The sequence below is a fragment of the Archocentrus centrarchus genome, chromosome 18 (assembly GCF_007364275.1).
Source record: "Archocentrus centrarchus isolate MPI-CPG fArcCen1 chromosome 18, fArcCen1, whole genome shotgun sequence".
Classification (NCBI taxonomy): domain Eukaryota; kingdom Metazoa; phylum Chordata; class Actinopteri; order Cichliformes; family Cichlidae; genus Archocentrus; species Archocentrus centrarchus.
Window position 1 is genome coordinate 10,449,142 of NC_044363.1, and position 13,385 is coordinate 10,462,526.

The 13,385-nt window shown below is 44.4% G+C and overlaps 1 pseudogene; it reads left to right on the forward strand.

Moving 5' to 3' along the window:
- LOC115797192 (F-box/WD repeat-containing protein 7-like) overlaps positions 1-9,321 on the forward strand; it is a 43,689-nt pseudogene extending 34,368 nt beyond the window's left edge.
- Positions 9,322-13,385: the final 4,064 nt, after the last annotated feature.

Here is a 13,385-nt window from a genome sequence, read left to right on the forward strand (position 1 = left end):
TAATACAGATTTGTAAAACAAGATGAGTGATGCGTGAGTCCTGAATCATTACAACCAGGCAAGTAATTAAGTGCACAATTTTGAGCCAAAGGAAAAGGCTCTCGAGGAAAAATAATATCCAAAGCACACATCTGAAAATATTTCAGTACACTCACTGGTGATTTAAAAAAAAGCTGCTGAACTTAACAGGCTGTTAGATTTCCTGGCTGGCATTACCCAGCATGCTGCTGCATTTTATCTGTCTGTCCATTTTCTGCCACTTAGTTGAGTTTGGGTTGTGGGTACAGCAGCAGCTCCTTCACCCTGGCCACCTCCCTCAGCTCTTCTTGTGGGGACGGGAGGGGAACCAAGATGTTCCCAAACCAGCAGAGAGGTATAACCTTCCTCGTGTCCTCAGTCTGCTGTGGGGTCCTTCTCCCAGAACACCTCTCCTAAGGAGAGCTCGGTGTGTGTGTGAGTCGGGGGGGCGGGGGGGGGGGGGGGGGGGGGTGACTGAGCTCACCCTGTCTCTAATGCCTCTTTTCCATTTGGACCTACTTGACTCGACTCAGTTTTTAGGGTTTTCCATTAGGTGGTAGTACCCTCTACTTTCTTTAGTACCTACTCAGGCGGGGTTCCAAGCAAACAGAGTCGAGTCAAAAATGTGACCCCAGTAGACTGAATGCCACTGACTGGCCAGGCAGTGATGTCACCAGGTGAGTCATGAGAGCGATTCCTTTGCAAGAATCAAACCTGCTGTTTTTGAAACCCAGCAAGGAGGGAAACAGCTACACACTAACCAACACAGACTTTTTTGTGTTTGCAATTGTTGCTGATGCTCCATCTACTCCATCCAGATGAAGATAATGTAATGTTGGCATAAAGCACCGCCCTTCAGACACCTTGAAACAGCTCCACTTTGTTTGTCTGTTCAGTATTTGAAGAATTTCTATCATTCATTAAATTATGTCAAGCACATTAATGAATGTTTCCCTGAATTTTTTCTTCTTCTTTTTATATTTTGCCCCCTCACTCCAGCAGCAGTGCATGCTGGGATGCAGTGCTTGGATAGTGATGCTTGCTTGTACACTACTTATAGTTAGGTGGGATACTTGGAGTGCACAGTATAGGCTACAGTAATACTCACTCACATGGCGCTACAGAATGGTGAGCTCAGTATCAGAGTCAGCTCATCTGTCTGGTTTCAGTTAAACATTCTTTAATCTGCCACACCTGCGCTCTCATCCGTCCAGACCTGCCCATTCGTGTGTGTGTGTGTGTGTGTGTGTGTGTGTGTGTGTGTGTGTGTGTGTGTGTGTGTGTGTGTGTGTGTGTGTGTGTGTGTGTGTGTGCGTACGCACATATGTTTGTATTTCCCATGTTTTGGGGACTTGGTCTCATTGTGGGGACCTGCATGTGTGTTGGGGACAAGATGACGAGTCCTCAAACTGTTTGTTGACTCAACATTTGGTTTGAGGTTAGTCGGCCTTAAGGAAGAGTCGAAGTCAGTGTAATGTCCTCTGAAGGATAGAAACTCAGCTGTGTGTGTGTGCGTGTGTGGGGAAAGTCCTGTAGCTCCCTGCAGAAAGAAAAACACACACACACACACACACACACACCCTCATGTTGTTTTAGCCTGCGGAGGCGGTGGGCGTGTGTGCCGCCGTGTTCGGGCTGCTGGCAGCCACGTAGTAACAGCGAGCGCTGGCGCCATCAGTGTCTTCCTTCGTCTTTGCAACAGTTGCCAAGGCAAAGTTTTGCCACCGTTACCATGGCAACTATCACTACAATACCTTGAAGGTGAAACTGCATTTGTCTGTCAAGGCTGTCTGTGAAAGTGGAACAAATATTGACTCACACAGGTTAGCAAAGAGTGAGAGAGACGTGTGCTGCTAATATTTGCTCTGCTGTCTACTTGATGTTCTCTGTGTTTGTGTAAATGTTGAGCTCCGATTACGTTATATTAATTTAATCCATGCAGGAGAACCCCATTTCATTGGCCCTGACACGATTATTTCTTTATCTTAAATGAATGTAGAAGCATGTGTTGGCTTTTCCTCTCGACTGTTTAAACTGTTCAAACTGTAATATTTAAACTGGTATCAGAACATGCAATAAGAATGCAGCTTTTTCAGCAATCACTGGTCTTAGTCTGGATGCTTCCTGACATTTTATTGTTTAAATTAAAATCAATGTTTGTTCTTGAAAAGGTGCTTTCAAATAACTAAAATGAATTAAAATAAATGCTTTCCCTCACTGTATAACTTCATCTACAAATTAAATCGTGTCTCTCTCCTTCTCTCAGTGTCTGCGGACGTTAACGGGTCACACCGGCGGAGTGTGGTGCAGTCAGATGGCGGCCACCACGGTGATCAGCGGCTCCACCGACCGGACGCTGCGCGTGTGGGACGCCGAAAGCGGCGAGTGCGTGCACACGCTGTACGGACACACGTCCACCGTGCGCTGCATGCATCTCAACGGCAACCGGTAACAGTGTGTGCTATACATCTACACACAGACGCAGTAAATTCACACTAACATTATAAACACATAAAGACAGCACACACACACACATTTGCACACCTACACACAAGCACCAATACAAGCTACACATGAGCACATGGAACTGGGTCAGCACAGCTTAAACACACATGCACACCTCTGGTTCACCTTGACCTGATTGGCTGCTGCTGCAGTGATGTCATGCCTCTCTTTCTCTCTCTCAGGGTGGTGTCGGGCTCTCGGGACACCACGCTGCGCTTGTGGGATGTGTCGACGGGCCGCTGCGAGCACGTGCTGACCGGCCACGTGGCCGCGGTGCGCTGCGTTCAGTACGACGGACGCCGCGTGGTGTCGGGCGGCTACGACTACATGGTGAAGGTGTGGGACCCCGAGACGGAGGTGTGTCTGCACACGCTGCAGGGACACACCAACAGGGTGTACTCGCTGCAGGTAAACACTCACACACACACAGCAGTGACCTTTGAGCTGAACTCTATATATGAAGCAGTTTAGGATCTTTCAGCTTCCTGTTTTGGTTTTGACCCTCCCTCCCTCTCTCTCTCTCTCCCTCCTCTCTCCCCTCTCTCTCTCCTCTCTCTCTTCTCTCTCCCCTCTCTCCCTCTCTCCCTCTCTCTCCTCCCTCTCTCCCTCTCTCTCTCTCTCTCTCTCCCTCCCTCTCTCCCTCTCTCCCCCTCTCTCTCTCTCTCTCTCTCTCTCTCCTCTCTCCCTCTCTCTCTCTCTCTCTCTCTGCAGTTTGATGGTGCATTTGTGGTGAGTGGTTCATTGGACACTTCAATCAAAGTGTGGGATGCAGAGACAGGTAGAGACTTTAATCACCATCAATTATCATTAAATTCTTTAAGAGTTACTTAATTATTTTATTTCTGCATTTGGACACTAGAGGGCAGTCACCTTAATTATTTTTAATTTATTTTTTCAATGTTAAGGCCTTTGCACACCGGACATGTAAATTCCGTGTAAATGCTTCATGCGTTAAAATATTTTTCGGACTCGCCTGTTCTTAATGCAGCCATTCACACCAAATTATTCTCTCAGAATCAGAATCAGAATCAGAATCAGAATCAGAAGGTTTTTATTGCCATATGTGTGAACAGGTTCACAGCATTAGGAAATTGCTGCGGTACTTCGTGCGTACAGAAAAAAACAAATAAGTATAAAAACTATAAGACAATATACAAGTATACAAATTGCAAATATACAGAGATATTAGAGCTATAACTATAGCACAATATTACAAAATTACAAAATATACAGTGCAGAGACTAATTAAAAGATAGAAGAATGTAGACTATATTCCACTAATATGTACATCAGTGCAGTCAGACAGGTGCATAGACATAGGGTCATCAGCGTTTGTGGAGGGTGGTGGTAACAGTCTTAGGGTAATTGTTCATGAGTCCAACAGCAGAGGGGAAGAAACTGTTCTTATGGCGGGAGGTTCTGGTCCGTATGGACCGTAGCCTCCTGCCTGAGGGGAGAGGGTCAAAAAGTCTGTGCCCAGGGTGAGAGTGGTCGGCTGTGATCCGACCTGCACGCCCCAGTGTCCTGGAGGAGTACAGGTCCTGGAGAGATGGGAGGTTACAGCCAATCACCTTCTCAGCAGAGTGCACAACGCGCTGTAGTCTCTGTTTGACCCTAGTGGTGGCTCCAGCGTACCACACAGTGATGGAGGAGGTGAGGATGGACTCAATGATGGCAGTATAGAACTGCACCATGGTCCTTGCTGGCAAGTTGAATTTCTTCAACTGCCGCAGGAAGTACATCCTCTGCTGGGCCTTTTTGATGACAGAGGTGATGGTGGGCTCCCACTTGAGGTCCTGGGTGATGGTAGTTCCCAGGAAGCGAAAAGAGTCCACTGTGGTGATGGGGGTGTCAGTCAGGATGATGGAGGGTAGAGGGGCTGTGTGCTTCCTAAAGTCCACTATAATCTCCACTGTCTTCTGGGCGTTCAGTACCAGGTTATTGTGGCTGCACCAGGACACCAGACGTTTGACCTCCATCCTGTAGGCCGACTCGTCCCCGTCTGAGATGAGTCCGATGAGAGTCATGTCGTCTGCAAACTTAATAAGCTTGACAGACTGGTGGTCAGAGGTGCAGCAGTTGGTATACAGGGAGAAGAGCAGAGGAGAGAGGACACAGCCCTGACACAGCTCCCTCCCTCTCTCCCTCCCTCTCTCCCTCCCTCTCTCCCTCTCTCTCTCTCTCTCTCTCTCTCTCTCTCTCCCTCCCTCCTCACATGTGGTCCCAACTCTACCAACAATAGCTCAAACTGCCCACTGACATCCTGAAATATGCAGCTTCAGCTCCGGGATCAAACCATAAAACTCTCCCTGCTGCTGCTTTCTTATGAGTTGGATGAACCCAGAATCTGTTTCTTCCTTCTCTTGTTTAGAAACATCACAACCTCATTACATCATCGCTTGATGTCGACTTCATTTCTTTCACAGTGCATTTTATGAGGACGATTTATTTGCAAAAACGGAACATGTCCGGTGTGTATGTTGGGTTACACGACAAGTTCGCATCCGAAAGATTTGGAATTTCTTGTTGTTTTTACGCAACGCATCTGGTGTGAAACGGCCTTAAGGCTACAAAACTGGAACCTGAGGTGCCTGAATACAAACTGCCTGTTTCTCAGTTTAAAATAATGCTCCTCTATCGAATGCTGGGCTGTGGTGCAGCCACTCATTTCATCCTCTCTCTGAAAAAAGCCAGTTTAGCATCTCCTTCATTAAGCCAACTTTATTCTGATTGGCTGCCCCTTCCAAACAGACAGTTGAAACAGCAGGTGGGTGGGGCTTCTGTTTCTGAGATGACCATATCTGCTCTCACTGATGAGTAGAAAAAAACTGCAAGTGTTCAGAGCAGTCTGAAGCCGGCGCCTTCAGCTTGTACATACACTGGTGTCATTATTTGAAACTTTGTATTATATAAATCTTTATTAATAATTTCAATGCAACTTCCAAATGTGGTATTCCCTCTTGGTGCCATCTCAAACAAAACTGTGTGATTCCTGACATGCTGTAATCAAATCAAACACATTGCTTAAAAGTGGCCCTTGTGTCCTGATCAGGTGGGTGCGTCCACACGCTGACGGGCCACCAATCGCTGACCAGCGGCATGGAGTTACGTGACAACATCCTGGTATCTGGGAACGCTGACTCCACTGTGCGAGTGTGGGACATCCGGACGGGACAGTGTCTCCACACGCTGCAAGGTGAGATACCGGTAACGTCCCTCAGAGGGAAGCTGTCAGAGAAAACAATGAGAGCAGCTTGAAGGTGAGTCGCTGTGTGCGCGTGTGTTGGCACTCCGTCGTGTCGCCGACTCAGCACTAAAACGGCCTGACTCAAAAGTCTGCAGCCCTCTGGGAGGAAGTGAGGAAACAGGGAGCGTACACCGATGAGTAGGGCACTATAAAGGCTCTGAGATGAAGTGAGTAATCACGTTGAGATCTCAGACCGACCGTGAACTCGTAGTCATCGAGTCACATGTAGGAGAAACAGGGAAGTGTTAAGACCTGAGCTGTGGTCAGAGAAGGGAGAAATGGAAAAAAAAACCCACAGGGTTTTTGTAGCTATGAGCTCTGAGCGTACTTCCAGGCAAAGTCTGCTGAAGGCCTGTTTAGTCCCTTTGCGGCTGGTTTAATGAGTTGTGGATTTCGGCAGCATTTGCTTTTCATCTGTTAAGCTCACATGTGTGGGACATTCGAGGCACTTGGATTTAGCCAGAAAGTCGAGCTGAAGGGAATGTGAGTGGTTTAGTAGGTTTTTGGTGACTGGATGAAAACGTGGACTCGTTGCCAGAGTTATTATACTTTATTCTCTGAGGACTGAATCCCCTTTTTTGAAATCCGCCCAGCAGTTGTTAAAATATTTTAGTCCGAGCCAAAGAAGAAAGAAAAGATTCAGTATGAGAATTCATGAGCCTGGAACTCAGTGAATGCAGGTGTTTTAATAAGCTTACATGTCAGTTTTCCTGCACACCTTAACAGATGACTAAAGTAATACCACTCAGCAAAAATGCTGTTAATGTAGAGACCTTTATTGACTAGTCACATCAGAAAGTTGCTCCTGGTCGAGGTCAAGGGTCACAATGTAAGGGTGCATCCTTTTCAGGTCCCAACAAGCACCAGTCGGCCGTGACGTGCCTGCAGTTCTGCCGAGGGCTGGTCCTGTCCAGCTCCGACGACGGGACGGTCAAACTGTGGGACCTGCGGACCGGAGCCTGGCTGCGGGACGTGGTGGCGCTGCAGAGCCGAGGATCAGGTCAGGACTTCACGCCAATACATCACACCCCCACCATCCACTCATTAGATATAAATAAATCCAAGGCTCAGGAATAGGCATAGTTCAGCGTGGCTATATCTCAGGAGGTAGAGCAGGTCACCTACTAATGGGAAGGTTGGTGGTTTGATCCCTGGCTGCTTCATTCTCTGCATGTCAAAGTATCCTCAGGCAAGATACTGAACCCTGAGTTGCTCTCAGATGTGTTCATTAGAGTGTGAATGTTAGAAAGCAGTTAGGTGTTGAAAAGTGCTACATAAGAACCAGTCTGTTTATCATAGTTGGGTGATTTGAATATCAGTGTGGTTGAAGGCAGCAGCTTGAGCCTACTGGATTGTTATTAAATGAGCAGTTTGTCTCTGGTCTTACAGGCCACCCCCCCCAAGCAACTTTGGGCTGCTTGGGGAAAAAACTTGTATTCCCAGCTGGTTTGCATGTAGTTGCAGGAGGTTGCTGACTGTCACTGGGTAAAAATGGTTGCAAAGAGCTGTGCAGTGCTGCCCCAAAAACTCCTTTGATTGCTTTAATTGCTGGACGTCAAGCTGTGGTCATCTGTACTTTGCATGGAAGACATCCACTTGCATCCAGACATTTGCCGTTTACTGAGTTGTAGCGACTACTGAAAGTGCGACGCAAACTGGCAGGTTCTTTTACTTTGAAGATGAACAGTTTCCGTTTCCAGTTTGCGTTGCACGTTTCATTACCAGTAGGTGAGTAACTTGCGAGTGTTTGCAGAGGGTTCAGCATCTTCCATGCAACTTACTGGTGACACTGGCAATTTGTTAACAACCAAAGCAGTCACTTGGTGTAGCACTTTATACTTCTTTGCAACTAATGTCACCCAGCAACCTACAGCAACCAATCTGTAATAAAATACACATTTTTCCCAAGCGACCAGTGTGACAGTCCAAAAATATACAAAATTAAAAGTGAGTTAAAAAGCACTGATCTAGTGATCTAGTATCTATTGATTTGAAGATGTCAGTATTTTAATGTTGAATATTTGTTCTGTTAATTTCAAAATTCAGTCCTAAAATATATTAAATGAGCCTCAGTGGTACAGGTAGTTGCAGTTTATTTCACTGTATTATTAAATATTATTAATAATAAATACATTGTTAGTACCTGAACTTTACTATACTACTATACTACTATACTTTTACCTGGATAAGTGCACTCACCTGTTATCACAAGTTATCTGAGGCTAAACCAATCACGTCTCTGATTCTCTCTCAGGTGGGGTCGTGTGGCGAATCAGAGCGTCCGACACTCGTCTGGTGTGTGCCGCCGGCAGCAGGAACGGCACCGAGGAGACCAAACTGCTCGTGTTGGACTTCGACCTGGACGACAAGAAGAAAGAGACAGACTGAGGAGGAAGTGACATCATGAGCCCGGGTTAAAGGCCAAAAAAATAAGGATTTTGGGGGCTGGTTATTTTATTTTATTTTTTAATGTTTTTCTTTTTTTTAAAGAAAAGTTACACAAAACTCTCACACTTTGACTTTTTTTGACCAAAGTCCTGACTGGATCCGGTTCCTCCCATCAGTCAGACAGGTTTGAATGTTACAGCTCGTCCCTGATTGGCTGGCAGGGACGGGTGGCTGAACCCAGTGTGGATGATTCAAAACGGCATGACTGACAAATCCACACAGGACACAAACATGGATGTGAACGGACAAATAGCATTTATTTCAATCGAAATGTCTCGGAGAAGATGGATTATAAGAGAAATGTCGGATTTCTTGAATGTAGCGAATGGGAAGAACGAGGGCATTCACTTTGTTTTGTTTTTTTGCTGCTGAACCAACGAGGAGGTCAACGATGCTGTTTAACCAATCCAGATGTACCAAATCTTGACAGGTGAAGAGACACGGGCGACTTTTGGAGGCAACAGAAATGAGCGACGTTCCAGCCTATAAACTTCACCTCATATTTAGTCAGTATTCTTTTTTTAAACCATCATATTGTTCCACTTTTTTTGTTTTTTTCTCAGCAGCTGAGCCAAAGTCCTCATCTCCGTTGCCTCTAAACGGCATGTTTTGATCCTGCGGTAGAGTTACATGCTTAGTGTTTGGAAATCATTGGAAAAGCTGGTGAAATATGGGAATAAAAGCTTCTTTTCCCATCATGCAAATGAGGGGAGACTAACCTCGAAACACGTTGGCCACAGGCAGAGCCTCACATCTGCAACGGTTGTAACACTGGAAACTTTGCTGAAGCTTTACAGAAACATTATTTTTAAAGACAGAAAGGGGGTTTTCTCCGGTTTACTGCACGCTAAATCACTCGCAGACCCGCACGTCTCAATGATTTATGGTGCTGTTTTCCTCATAATGCAACAAATTCCTGCCAAAAGCCTAAACATTTTCAAAGGGGGGGGGGGGGGCAGGCTGCTGCTCAGCTCTGACATTGGCCCGTTCCACTCGAGACATTCTGAAGTATTAAAGCAGAGAAAGCGCGAGTTCAAAAGGTGGCTGAATTCCATTTAGCGCTTTCAATTTCAGAGTCGTGGTTTTTTTTACATGCTGTCAGAGCTGGAGTGGGGTGGGGGGGGGTGGGGGGTCTGCGTGCGCACACACACACACACAGGCTGTGTGTGAGAGAGGTCTTTTTTCTGCTCAGTAGTAATGAGTTTGTCTTGAATGTCTTAAAACCTTAGACCTCAATCACAAAGGCTTAGAGACGGCCCGTCTCTAAGCCTTTGTGACGTTCCCCCGACCGGCTGGCTGCTTTTAGGTGAAATTGATCAATTGTGATTGCTTTGGTCGCTGGCAGATTGCTGTGGGCACATGTGGGCTGCATGGAAGACACTGACTTGTCTGCAAACACTCGCCATCTACGAGTGATGGTAAAACAACACAAACTAGAAATGGAGACAGTTCACCTTCAAAGTAAAAGTTGATCCTTTTGAAACGTGCCATTCCAGTGATAAGATGCAAATTTTACTTTGAAAGCTAACAGTCTGTTTCATGTTTGTGTCGCACTCTTTAGTTTTAACCGTTTAGTGAGTAGTGCAATGTTCAAACTATGGGCAACCGCTAGCAACCTCCAGCAACCACTCACCAACCGGTTTGGGAATACCCATTTATTCCTAACAACTGGTGGTTGTCAGGCAGTCACTGAGTTTACATCCCTGCCTTCACAGTTAGCTACTAGCATTAGCATTAACAACACAGGTTTCAAAATGAAATCTAGCTGCACACAAGTCTGAGACGATGACCCTTCAACCCTCCTGTCGATGCGTGACGTCAGTGGACACTTTCCTCCTCAATGGATGACAAATATTTTTATACATAGATTGCACTCCCAAGTAATTATGTGCTTTTACTTTAGTGAATCATAACACAGGCATAAGTCCTATTAATGAGCCAGCTTTAAGCTTTAAACCTGCCCTCCACATTAACTTCATGTGTTGATGCCATTTACACCTGAAATGGTTCATCAGAAAACCAGCATTAATTCTCTGATCAATGTTTATGTATATAAACTTTCCCACACTATAGTTCCTAGAATTTTCACTTTCCTATGGAACACTAAGCTGAGTGATGAGGAAATGTTCAGCAGTTTAATGAATAATTTCACTGTGCACAAAAACTCTAACATGCATCTGTTTTCCCCTGTAATTTCCCCACAACTTCACATTAGATATTTAAATTTTTTTTTTTGCATGTTTTGAATCACCTGTTTTTCTGTTTTGACTTTTTTTTTTTTTTGCTTCTGTAGAATAAATCGCATTCCCCCCATTCTCACACACACACACACACGGGGTTACTCCACGTTTTACTCAGCTTATGAAATATTTAGGAAAAAGGATAAATAATTTAAAACAATTCCTCTTTGCCGATATTAATCCGATAAGCTGTTGTTGCCAGGCAACGCCTCCAGCCAGCGAGCAGAGGCTCGGTTGTTCATTTCCCCCGGCAACAGGTGATATGTTTCAAACCGGAGAGTTGACCTTTTTGCAGGTGTGAGGCTCTCTGGTGATGTAATCATGTAAAATAATGTAAATACAAAGAGGATGTACATATTCAGCTTTTTATAAGAACACAGCAGAGAAAATATTGTCATGGATGGAGAACCATGGACGGATGAATATGAATCAATAAAGATGAGTTTTATAAAGTGTTGACTGCTTGTCTTTTATATTTTGAGCATGACGTCTTAATGTTTTCTGCTCTTTTCTTAAGGCAAAGCTCCTCTGGCTTTTATTTTGAAAAACTCAAACTGAGGTGACCAGGAAGACAAGTTGAGCAATAACTACAAATATCTCCCCAAAGTTAATATGTAAATAACAGTTTTATGGTAGTTGGATTTCTCTAAATCACTCCTGTTTGGACACCTGTTTTAACAGTACAGTATCTGCAATTTCCAGGTGTTTCACCTGCAGGTAATCCTAAAGATGAGGAGATTCAATTTAATGTCCATTTGGTTGCTCAAAAACATCCAAACACGAGAGAGCTGAAGGTGTCTGTCACAGAAAAAATAACATCATGCACCCCATAAAGCAAAGCAAAGCAGACACTTCGTATTTTTAGGCTGCTTTTCTCAGCCGGCCACATGTTCAGCAGCTCTAATGAGGTCGTCACCTGAAATTAACAGGTGAGCCAAAAGCTGACTGGCAGAAATGATTTTCTTCCTAATGAGACATCAGCCGTGATGAGCCGAGTTAATGTTTGTTCACAGCAAACAGTCCTACCCAACAAGAGGAGAGGGAAGAGAGGGAAGAGGAGAAAGGAAAGGTAGGGGAAAGGAGAGATGAAAAAGGTAGTAAAATGAGGAAGAAAGGAACCATATTCACCCAGGAAGAATCACTGAGCCGAGTAATGAGTTCTTTGCTACATTAAGACATGAAATCAGACTGTTTATTCAAAAACCATCAAATGCACGAAGTGGGCTCTGATCGCTGCGTGAAAGCTTGTCAGATTCATCAGCCTCTGAAAGCAGCAATTAACAGCATCTCAGCAGAAAGTGCTGGGAGGACACTGAATCGTATCAGTGTGGAGGAGTGTGGATACAAACTACTGCGCATTAAACCAGTGCAAACCTGGATTCCAGTCTCACGAGTCCAGTGGATTTTAGCAGCATTTAAGAGCAGACTGCACTGCATTCACAATGAGCCATGCACAGGAAGCTTTCTGTTATATTTATTTATTTTAACCAGAATGAGACGAACTCTGACTTCAAACCTCCGTCTTCCTACACATCCCCTGTCTGCGCCTCGCACAGAGCTTTCTGCTTCAGCATGTGGGAGTTGGGAGAACAGAGCAGATAAAATTATGCAACAAGAACTGGCTACAACACCCCGTACGAGGGAAACTGAAGCATGTAGGAGGTGTTTTTCTTTAATATTTCTCTGAGCTTCATTGATAAAATTAATGAATTAAATCATAACTCTGCAGCAGGTTCGTGCGGCTGCTTGTCAGTGCTGAGCACATGTGGATGCTTTTCTTCCTGCCTAATGCACCACATGAAAGAGACGTATTTTATGGGCTTCCTATTTTTATGACCTGCTGCAAACGAAAGGTGTAAAATGTGAAAATGTGTGCAGAGTGTTTTTGTGGTAGCCTGATAACACAGAGGGAGTCAACACAGCAACAAGCAGACGGCTGCAAAACCCAAGCAGAGCTCCTGGAGCTGGAAAAGACGGAGAGCAAAAGCTACTGAAGAGACAAAGAATGAACAGGAAAGGAAACAAAAGAAGTGAATGGATGGGAAAGAGAAGAAAAGACAAAGGAGATGAATTAATGAAAGTTGGAGAGGAGGACAAAAGAGGGAAAAAACAAGGAAGTCAGAAAAAATGGAATGAAAGGAAAGGAAGCAAGAAAAAAACAGGAAGGAAAGAAAGAAACAATTGGAAAGGAAGGACAGGTGAGAAAGGAAACAATGAAATGAGAAGAAATGGAGAAACTGAAAAGGGAAAAAAAATACGGCAAAGAGGAAACACACGAAGTAACAAAGGAAATGAAGGTTGCAGAAAAAAAGTGAAGAAAAGAAGGAAAAGAACAGAAGGAAAGGAAATCAAATGAAAGACTATAAAACAACAAAGAATAAGATGCAAAGAAAAGGAAATCAAGGAAAAAGGAAACAGAAGAAGAAAAGGCAAATGAAAAGAGAGCAAGAAGGAAGGACAGGAAACAAGGAACAGTGAGGAGGCATGAGGACAGAGGGAAGATGAAAAGAGGACGTAAAGCCAAAACAAGTAAAAGAGACAAAAGAAGTAACAGAAGTAAACTAAAGGAGAGAATAAGTGGAAAATTAAAGAGTATCAAGGAGAGGAAACAGGAAGGCAAAGAAAGGAAATGAGATGGAAGAGGGAAAACAGTGAAGGAAAGGAAACAAAACAATTAAAAGAAGAGAAAGTTGAGGAGATGAAACGAGGAAATGAGGAATGTGAGAACAGGAAGTAAAAGAAGGGAATTAGAATAAAAGTAACAACTGAAAGAAAGGAAAGAATAAACAAGAAGATTTATTTTCTATTATAAATAGTATAAAAGGAAGGAAGAACCATGACACACAGGAAAGAAAGGAGGACAAAAAGGAAAGAGGAAGGAAGTAGTAGAAAGGAAATGGAGTGAAGGAAATTAAAGAAAAGAAGAG